Raw genomic sequence first — 11,286 nt, 5'->3', positions numbered from 1 at the left:
TCACAGCTCAGCTCTTTTTGAAGAAATCCTTCATGAAGATCTTTTTTAGAAATCCTCTTCAATCCCCCCCTCCTGACCACCCCCCACCCCTGCTTGGTTGTTTTTGTTTTTTTGAGATGGTGTTTTGCTTTTGTCACTCAGGCTGGAGTGCAATGGCACGATCTCGGCTCACAGCAACTTCCGCCTCCTGGGTTCAAGCTATTCTCCTGCCTCATCCTCCCAAGTGAGCTGGGATTACAGGCGCCCCCCACCATGACCAGCTAATTTTTTGTATTTTTAGTAGAATGGGATTTCACCATGTTGGCCAGGCTGGTCTCGAACTCCTGACCCCAGGTGATCCACCCGCCTCAGCCTCCCAAAGTGTTGGGATTACAGGCGTGAGTCACTGCACTCGGCCTTCTCCTGACCCTTTTATACACTCAATGTGCAGAAGATTTAAGAGTTGCCTAACTTGTTTTATTTTTAAATTCTTTATTTGAAATTCACTATTTATCATGCCTCTACTAAAATGTCTCCTTTATCATCTGTAACAAGAGTTCACTTGTTTATTCAAATAGCATTAAGTTCCCACTAGACCAGCACAGTCTACTAGTAATATAATACAAGGTGCTTATGTAATTTAACACTTTCTAGCAGGCAGATTTTAAAAAAGAAAAAAACAGGTGAAATGAGTTTTAATAATATATCTTATTTAACATATCTGAAGCATTATCATTTCAATATGAAATCAATTTAAAAATACTAATGAGATATTCTACATTCTTGTTTTGCACTAGGTCTTTGAAATTTGGAGTCTACACTTACTCCACATTCCATTTAGGACCAGCCACGTATTCAGTGATCAATGGCCACAGATGACTAGAGGCAACTGTAGTGGACAGTACAGCAGTAGACTGTAAGTTCTGTAGGCAAAGTTGGTGTCTGTCTTGTTCATTGCTATAAACAACAGTGTTTGGCGTAGAGTAGGCATTCAGTATTTGTGAAACTGAACTGAAAAATAAGTGAAAGAATGAAGAAGTTACCAAGCGAATCCTTCAATGTCTCCCCATAGCACTTAGAGTCTAAATTATTCAATTCTGCTCGCAATTAGTTGGCCCACATAGTTTGTAATTAAATTATTCCACAAGCATTTAAGCTTCACAAAGGCGGAAGCGTCTTCATCTTGTCATCTATTGTATCTCCCAGTCAACCACAGTTCCTAGTATTGTGATGTGTAGATTCATGCAATCAACAAATATTTATTTAGTGTCTATGCCGGGCCAGTCACTATTTTAGGTGCTGAGGATACCGTAAGGGAGACACAGTCTCTGTTCTCATGGAGCTCACAGACAAAAAGTTACAACAGCTTTGATGGAAATAAATAAGGTGATATGAGAGGGTGTGATGGAGGACGGAGGAGCAAGGAAGTACGGAGGAGAAGGAGACAGTATTGTGAAGAGCCAGGGAAGGGCAATCTGAGTGTGTCTCTTTGAGGCAGTCACATTGACTTTTCATTTTCTTGAATGCTCCAAACTCATTTCTGCCTGTAACTTTGTTTCTTTTTCTTGTGCTGCCCACCCTCTCCCTTGCTCTTCTATAGCTGGTATCTTCCCACTTCTCAGCTCAAACGCAATCGTCTCCTTAAAGACACCCTCCCTAACCGCCTGTCTACTGGGCTCATCACCCTTGGCACTTCCTATCACATCCTGACATTTTGTTTAGTACCACAATCTGAAATGATCTTGTTATGCATCTGTTGTCTCCCACATCAGAAGTAAAGCTCTAAGAAATTGCCTTGACAACTACTATCTTTCAATGCTTAGAAAAGTGTCCCTATGACAAATATATGACCCAAAATTAGTGATCAATTTTATTAAATGAATGAATGAATGAAGGTCAAGAGTTAAAGTCTTTGGTCGATGTCTCAAGTCATGATTTGAATAAATGTAAATGAAGTCTAGGAAGAACCACACTCTATTTGTCTTGTTTCTCTGAGAAGGAAGATGGGGTTAATGGATGTGGGATTTATACTCTTGCGCCTTCTTGGGCATCGGGCAGCCTGAGTTTTGGTTCCAGCGCCTTTGAGAATCTACAGCTGTGGACCATCTAACCTGGTAAATGGCCACAGACTTTTGCTTTTAACTTAAGGGGGTTCGTGGACCTCCTGAAGAGGTCAAAGGACCACAGGTTAAAAATTCCTGTAGAGATGAGAGATTCCCACAGCAACACTGGGAGGCAGAAGGCAGGTGTTCAATGAGATAATGCACGAAGCATCTTTAAAGAACTAGGCCCAGCGAAGTGTGGCTTTGGGGAGAGGTGGTGTCGGAAGAAACCTTGGAAACCAAATTCTTTTGCACCTAGCAGCTGGGGCGGCGGTTGCTATGAACGCTTGCCTCCTCCAATCATCGCGCGGCTTGCTAGACTGTGCGGCTCCGTGGTTACCGTGGCAACGGACGGCAACAGCTCCTGCGGCGCAGCGGGAGCGCGGGCGGCTTCAAGCTGGGTATGGAGCTCCCCAGCGGCGGCGGGGTCTGTGAGTTGGACGCGGGGTCTTGGTGGGGAATGGAGGTAGAATAAACGTGGGACCCGGAGTGCACCAAGGTCAGAGGTCCTCGCAGAGATTGTGGGGTTAAAGTGTGGGGGACATGGGGATTGACCGGGGCGTCCCCTCTTCTCGTCCTCGCCCTGCGTCCCAGGGGTTCTCCAGGCTTTGCAGACCCCTCCCCTCCTCAGCCGTCCCTAGCCACTTCTCACTCCCATGAAAGTTACGGGACCTCAGATTTTTGTTCTTGGGATTCCCCTGCCAGATAGGTAGCCTGAAGGGCGGAAGGCCTGAGGTGCTGCCTTGCTTCCAACTTCGAATTAGCCCTAGGCCTTGGACGAATCATTTCCCGTCTTACCTGGGAATATGGTAAAATTCACCTCTTTTAGGTGTACAGTTCCAAGAGTTTTGAAAATATAAAATTTTGTACTGTATTAGTCTGTTATCATTCTGCTAATAAAGACATATCTGACGCTGGGTAATTACAAAGGAAAGAGGTTTAATTGACTCACAGTTCCACATGGCTGGGGAGGCCTCACAATCATGGTGGAAGGCAGAGGAGGAGCAAAGTGATGTCTCACATGGCGGCAGGCAAGAGAGCATGTGCAGGGCAACCTCCCCTTTATAAAACCATCAAATCTCGTGAGATTAGTCACTATCATGAGAACAACCCAGGAAAACCCACCCCATGATTAAGTTACCCTCCATGGGGTCCCTCCCATGACACATGGGGATTATGGGAGTTACAATTCAAAATGATATTTGGGTGGGGACACAGTCAAACCATATCATGTACTTTACACAATAATATGTAGAATGAGTCCATTAGCTCAGAAAGTTTCTCTTGTACCTCATTGTAGTCAATACCCCTTCCCCGCTTCAAGCCCATAGCAACTAATGAAATGATCTGTTTTCTGATTCTACATTATCCAGAATGTCACATAAATGGAATTATGACATACAAAGCACTTTTTGTCTAGCTTGTTATACTTAGCATATTGCTTTTGAGATTTAACCATGTTATCGTATGTAACAGTAGCTCATTTCTTTTCATTGCTGTGTACTATTCTATTGAATGGATGTACCATCAGCAGATGGACATTAGGATTGCTTCCAGTATTTGGTAATTATGAATAAGTAGAACTGTTATAAATATTCCCATACAGGCATTTGTATGGACATATGTTATTATTTTGATAAGTAACTGGGAGTAGGATCGATAGGTTATATGGTGAGTGTTTTACAAGAAACTGCCAAATTGCACCCTTGTTAGCAGGTGATCATTTTGCTAAGTTTAGTTATTCTTATAGCTGTGTAGTGATATCTCATTCTGCTCTTAATTTGCATTTCCCAGTGATTAATGATGTTGAATAATGAGCTTATTTGTTATTGTATCTTTGGTGAAGAAGTTTGGTGAACCTGGTGAAGTTTCTGTTTGTATCTTCTGCCCATATCATTCATATATATATATATATATATATATATATGTCATAATTCTATTTATGTGACATTCTGGATAATGTAGAATATATATATACTTTTGAGACAAAAGTCAGATATTTAATTTGCAAATACTTTCTCCCAGTATGTGACACATCTTTCCTTTTTAAAACATTTTGTTACTGAAATGCCAGGGGTTTGATCTAGATCTCATTGTTTACAGCACAGAAAGCCAATCACTGGAACAAAGAGTACTACCAGGGAAGAAGGCTTTATTTGGGTGCTGCAGCTGTGGAAATGGGAGAGAGTCTCAAATTGTCTCTGTCTAACTGACTAAAGTTGGAGATTCAAATACCAGGGAAAGAATGTAGAAAACAGGAATTAGGGAGGGGTAAGGAAGAGGAATTTGGTCTCTCACTGTCTGGATGCAGTGATCTGGGTGAGTTTTAGTTCCTTTGTACTACCTGGGAGGCCCAAGGGTCAGTTTTCTAAGAAAGGAACTCAGATAAGATAAATTTCAGTTTCAAGCTTAAGACCAAGAGGGCCAATTTCTGTTTATTTACAAAGACCATAAACATCAGTTCTAGGAGGAAATTTGACTGGTTTCAATTTTCATCATAATGTCTTTGAAGTCAAAAGTTTTGATGAAGTTTAATCTTACTAATTTTTTCTTTTATGTTTTGTGTGATATCTAAAACCTTTGGCCTAACACAAGGTAACAAGATTTTCCTCTATGTTTTTTTCTCAGAGTTTCATAGCTTTGGGTTTTACATGTAGGTCTTTGATGGATTTTGAGTTAATTTTTATGTATGACGTCAGGCAAGAGTTGAGGTGTATTTTTTTCATAAGGGTGAATGTTCCAGCCCCATTTGTTAAAGAGACTCTCCTCTCTCCACTTACCCGGGCACTTTTGTCAAAAATCAATTGACCACGTATGTGTGAATACATGTTTCTGATTTATCAATGTAACAGAATATTCCAGAAAAATATGAATAATTTTTTTTTCTCAAATGAACTGCCAGTCATTTTAACAGCATAAAATTGATTTCTTGATAACTTTACAGTGTATTTTGAAATCTGGTAGTTCGAGTCCTTCTACTTTGTTCTTATTTTTCAAAATTGAATTGGCAACACTCCTTTACCTTTCCATACAAACTTTAGAATTAAAGGTTGATATCTCCAAAACTATCTGCTGGCATTTTGATTAGATTTCACTGGAGTATAGATTAATTTGGGGAGAATTGGCATCTTAGCAATATTGAATCTTCCAATTTATGAACATGGTATACCTCCTTCGATTTAGGTCCTCTTTAATTTCTCTTAATGATGTTTTATAATTTTTAACATGCAACTTTTGCACACGTTTTATTAGTTCTGTATTTATTTTATGTTTTTTGATGTTATTGCATATGATACTGTTTTAAAATTTTCAGTTTCCAATTCTTCATTCCTTGTTTCATACCCAATCAAATGTTAAAGCTCATTCAAACGTCTTGAGGGGGAGAACTGTGCTGTGTTTGTTGCAAGCCCCTCCTCCCTCTTTCTTAACCTCAGGTTCTAAGCACCAAGAGACTATAGCAGATTTCACTCTGTGTTTCATCCCACAATACCTGTGGCCAGAATCACCCCAAAATAATGGCAGGAGATTTCCCACAAGGGAGTGCCCCAAATTGTCCAGAGATGGGGCCGGTTGGGATTCCAAAGAAGGAAAGACCAAATGCCAGAGTGGTCAATCCAAAGCATTTATTAGGGAAACTTACAGAGTGCTGCAGCAGTCCTCAAAACGGACCGCAAGAGAAAACAGGTGTTCTACCTAGCTGTGACTACAGTGAGGGGGTCAGGGTATGAGTATTTAAGGAATTTGGCTCAGGGCCAGGACTAGTTTCTTTTTCAGTGTTGTGGGCAGCAACCTAGATACCTTTATCAGTGGCTAGGAATGTTCAAGGCTAAGGTTTGGGTGCAAGTCTGCTACAAAAAAGCTGCCACTGGCTAGATCACAGAGCAGTCAGGACACAGAAAGAAAGTAGTGGGGAACGGAGAACCCTACACTCTTTCTCATTCAACTTCAGAACTCTCATGCTGTTCCACTTCTCAGAAAATCACCCATAGGGGAATCTGGCCCTCGCTTTTTAGGTTCCTGTTCATTTTGGCAGATTTTACAACCATCAACTATTCTGTTGGTGCCTTCTCTTACCTTAAGAATCCTCTGCCTGAGCCAAGCTGGATTATCTCCCTGTGCCTAGAATTAGCAAATGTCCTCAGAGAAAAACACAACCAGTAACCTCAACTCATTGATGACAGGCCATTTCCCTTCTGAAATTTTAGTTCTTCTAGTCCATTGTTAAAAGAAAAAACTTAGCCAAATTAACAGAGTTTAATTTAATTTAAAATGATTCATGAATCATTTCACAGCAAAGAACAATTTGCAAATTGAGCAGCCTCTTTTAAATAATTTTGTATTTCAATCATTTTGAAGTACAGGTGATTTTCGTTACATGGATGAGTTCTTTAGTGGTGAATTCTGAGATTTTAGTGCACCTGTCACCTGAACAGTGTGCACTATACCCAATATGTAGTCTCTTACCTCTTACTCTACTCCTGACTTCCCCAACTGAGTTCCCAAATTTCATCACTCTGTATGTCTTTGCATCTCATGGCTTAGCTCCCACTTATAAGGGAGAACATATGGTATTTGGTTTTTCATTCCTGGGTTACTTCAGTTAGAATGATGGCCTCCAGCTGCATCCAAGTTGCTGCAAAAGACATTATTTTGTCCCTCCTTATGGTTGAGTAGTATTCCATGGTATACACATTTTACATTTTCTTTATCCACTTGTTGGTCAGTGGGCACTTGCGTTGGTTCCATATCTTGGCAATTGCAAATTGTGTTGCTATAAACATGCATGTGAATGTGTCTTTTTAATATAATGACTTCTTTTCCTTTGGGTAGATACCCAGTAGTGGGATTGCTGGATGAAATGGTAGATCTATTTTTAGTTCTTTAAGGAATCTCCCTACTGTTTTTCATAGTGGTTGTACTAATTTACATTCCTACCAATAGTGTAGAAGTACTCCCTTTTCACCACATCCCCACCAAATCTATTGTTTTTTGACTTTTTAATTATGGCCATTCTTGCAAGAGTAAGGTGGTGTCTCATTGTGGTTTTAATTTGCATTTCCCTCACAAACTAGTGATGAGCATTTTTTCATGTTTGTTGGCTGTTTGTGTATTTTCTTTTGATAAATGTCTCTTCAAGTTTTTAGCCCACTTTTTGAAGGGATTATTTGTTTTTTTTTCCTTGCTGATTTGTTTGAGTTCCTTGTAGATTCTGGATTCTAGTCCTTTGTTGGATGCATAGCTTGCAAATACTTTCTCCCACCCTGTTTACTCTGCTTACTATTTCTTTTGCTTTGCAGAAGTTTTTTAGTTTAATTAGGACCAATTTCTTTGTTTTGTTTTGTCACATTTGTTTTAGGGTCCTAGTCCTGAATTTCTGCCTAAGCCAATGCCAGAAGAGTTTTTCCAATGTTATCTTCTAGGATTTTTATGGTTTCATGTCTTAGATTTAAGTCTTTGATCCATTGGGAGTTAATGTTTTTTATAAGGTAACAGATGGGGATCCAGTTTCATTCTTCTACATGTGGCTTGCCAGTTTCCCCAGCACCATTTATTGAATAGGGTGTCCTTTCTCCAATTGATGTCTTTATATGCTTTGTCAGATATTTAGCTGTAATTATTTGGCTTTATTTTTGGGTTCTCTATTCTGTTCTATTGGTCTATGTGCCCATTTTTATACCAGTACCATGCTGTTTTGGTAACTGTAACCTTGTAGTATAATTTGAAGTCTTGTAATGTGATGCCTCTAGATTTGTTCTTTTTGCTTAGTATTGCTTTAGCTATGTGAGCTCTTTTTTGATTCCATGTGAATTTTAGAATTGTTCATGTTGTTCTGTGAAGAATGATATTGGTATTTTGATGGGAATTGCTTTGGGTAGTATGGTCATTTTTACAATATTGATTCTTCCCATTCGTGAGCATAGGATGTGTTTCCGTTTGTTTGTGTCATCTATTATTTATTTCAGCAGTGCTTTGTAGTTTTCCTTATAGAGGTGTTTCCCCTACTTGGTTAAGTATATTCACAGGTATTTTGTTTTATTTTATTTTTTTGCAGCTGTTGTAAAAGAAATTGAGCTCTTGATTTGATTCTCAGCATGACTGTTGTTGGTGTATAGCAGTGCTACTGTTTTGTGTACATTAATTTTGTAACCTCATACTTTACCAAATTTGTTCATCAGATCTAGGAGCCTTTTGGATGAGTCTTTAGGGTTTTCTAGATATATAATCATATCACTGGTGAACAGCAACAGTTTGACTTCTTTTCCAATTTGGATGCCCTTTATTTCTTTCTCTTGCTGGTTGCTCTGGCTAGGACTTCCAGTATTATGTCGAATAGAAGTGGTGAAAGGGGGCATCCTTGTCTTGTTCTAGTTCTTACAGGGAAGGCTTTCAACTTTTTCCCATTCAGTATGATGTTGGCTGTGGGTTTGTTGTATATGGCTTTTATTACTTTGAGGTAAGTCCCTTCTATGCTTATTTTGTTGAGGGTTTTTACCATAAAGGGATGCTGGATTTTTTCAAATGCTTTTTCTGCATCTATTGAGATAATGTATGGTTTTTGTTTTTAATTTTGTTTATGTGATGTATCACATTTATTGACTTGTGTATATTAAGCCATCCCTGCATTCCTGGGATGAAACCCACTTGATCATGATGTGTTATCCTTTTGGTGTGCTGTGGGCAGCCTCTTGAGCCAGAGTAGGTTCAGAAAGACTCCAGTGGAGCCATGTGGTAGAAGGTGATTTGTGGATTGAAAAAAGAAAGTGATGTACAGAAAATGGAAGTGAGATACAAAAATAGCCAGATTAGTTACAGCTCAGTGCTTGCCTTATTTGAACACAGTTTGAAAAGTTGGCCACCTTTGGCCAAAACTCAGTGATTGGCACAAGAGTAGGCTATGGTCTGTTTACAGCTTCATTTAGGTTATAGTTCACAATGTACGGAGGAACCTTTAGGCCAAACTTAAAAAATGTAAGGAGGCAGCTTTAGGCTAAGCTTGATTTAACACTATATTTCTTCTATACCTCTCTAATGTCTTAAAATATATGAATTTTGTAATTTATCTATTGTATTTTCTAGTTGTTGAAGTAGATGCAAGGGTCCCCTACTATCAGATACATTCTTCTTATAGTTAGGTATTCTATTCATTGAGTTTTAATTTTAATTATTTTAATTTTCATTTCTTGAATTTCTTTTCCTACAGGATGTTTTTGCTGGTTCTTGTGCAGGGTGCTTTTCCCACCCTCTTAGTATGCTTGTTTATTTTGACCAAGAGCTGCTTATATTCCTTGGAAAATTATTTATAGGAAGTATTTGATGACTAAGTTGAAGGAGAACCTCAGAGAGGCCCTCAGAGAAGGAGGGTCATCAGGAGGGTTTGCATTTGCCTCTGTTAGGTACCTCAGGGAACTACCTGTCCAGGCTCATTTTAAAGTAGAAATCACACTTTGAGGCTTTTGGAGCTCACAGGTGATATGAATTTGGGCTGTACATCTCTAAGAGAGTTGGCTGTGATTCTAACCTTTCAGGTTTTTTTTTCTTTCTTTATACCTTTCTCTCTGTTAGGTGCCAAGGAATCTTCCCCTGCATTCAGTTGGGAATGGTGGGATAGGAAGGCTTTATTTTTGACCCAAACATTGAAAGTGTACGCCTTTGGAGTGGAGTGTCCTATCAGTCTCCCCACCTTTGATGGGCCCTGGATGTTGACCTTTCCTGGAAGCCCTGGAAGACCTTTCCTGCAGCCACAAGCAGAGCTCAAGGTGTCCTTGTCTAGAGGATGATCTACCAAATTTGTTTCAGTGCTCTACTTACCTTTCTGGGTTCCTGTTTTCAGTTAGATGTTGGCTAGGTAATTCCTTATGGTCTTGTTAGATTTTGATGTTTTTGAGAAGCTTAAAAAATATTTTAACCAGCATTTTTAGTTGTTTTCAGCAGGAGAGTTGGTTCAAACAAACCAGCATAACCTATATTAGAAAACAATGTATTACTTTGTAATCTTATTTTTTAGCACATTTACATACTCATTGTAAAAAATTAAATACCTTAGAAATGCAAACATGAAAGGCTTCTCATTACTGCACTCTTTCTCCTAGTCTGGTTCACCAGAGATAACTATTCTTAATAATTTTTGTATTGAATTATTTATTGAGAGCATCAGAGTAAATCTTACATGAAACCTGGATGTATTCGCTGTATACATATGTGACAAAGATGGAAAAATTCAGGTTTAGCAAATGCCAGCTGAAGAATATACATGCAGACTAGTGACTTAAATATTTTCTTTTTATGTGAAGTGTGTATTTTATTCTATATTATATCTAAAGATGTGACAATGAACGCATGACTGAGAAGCTCTTAGAAAATGATACTTGTATGGTGATATTTTATTTTATGTCTTGTATACAAGGCAAAGTTAGAGTTATCTGGGGGAAGGAATACTTCTGGCTTGTGTGTGAGAATGATTTATGCAATCACAAAATAGAAGGAAGTTATTACCCCTTAGTAGTTATATAGTTTCACAGGCTTCAAGAATAGTTTTGAGAATGTTTCTTCACTTTAGCAGCAAAAACGTTTAGAACATGAAAACGCTCATCAAATTTGAAAGAAACTCTCATAGCCTGTTAGTATTAAAACCATGTTTTAATTGGTACACATTCGGGATCTGTGTAATAGATTCTTGACCCTGGATGTGTCGGCCCTCAGATTTTATGTTTATGTTAATATTTTGGGGAATAGTGTTCATAGCCATCATCAGATTCCCGGTAGGACCTGGACCACAAAGGTTCAAGATCACTGGTTTGGGATGAGCACATTTCAGAACTCAATGGACCGAAATATGCTCAATCACAGTTACCATCGTTAAAAGTGAAACGGCAACTCATTCCTGAGGGCAAACTTTTCCTTTCAAATAATTTCTTCCAAGATCTGTTTCCTCATTAACACCGCAGAAGCACTTAACATTTGGCTGCTCTTCATACAAAATGTCTTTTGTGAGGGATGGGGGCTTGAAATAAGGCAAAAATAATTGTAGGATCATTGCTGGAAGACTTTCAGGTTGGGCAGAGAAGGAAAAGTGAGGAAAATGGACATATCATAAAATGCCTCTAATGTAATTTAATTTGAAAAACTGTGCTGTCAATCTTTTAATTTATTTGGATTTAAAGTGTTTTAGTTCTCTGAATTTTTTTTTTTCTTTTTTAAAATTATA

At 38.8% G+C, this 11,286-nt stretch overlaps 1 protein-coding gene across 1 annotated transcript in view; it reads left to right on the top strand.

Annotated features, from left to right (window-relative positions):
- The first annotated feature begins 2,457 nt into the window (after positions 1-2,457).
- HYDIN (HYDIN axonemal central pair apparatus protein) overlaps positions 2,458-11,286 on the top strand; it is a 442,332-nt gene continuing 433,503 nt past the window's right edge. Inside the window, exon 1 of the mRNA XM_017868754.1 lies at positions 2,458-2,482. The gene's annotated coding sequence lies outside the window, so the exon portion shown is untranslated. The remainder of the gene's footprint in view (positions 2,483-11,286) is intronic.

The sequence above is a fragment of the Rhinopithecus bieti genome, unplaced genomic scaffold (genome assembly GCF_001698545.2).
Source record: "Rhinopithecus bieti isolate Rb0 unplaced genomic scaffold, ASM169854v2 scaffold_2574, whole genome shotgun sequence".
Classification (NCBI taxonomy): Eukaryota; Metazoa; Chordata; class Mammalia; order Primates; family Cercopithecidae; genus Rhinopithecus; species Rhinopithecus bieti.
This window is presented reverse-complemented; position numbering and strand designations above follow the sequence as displayed.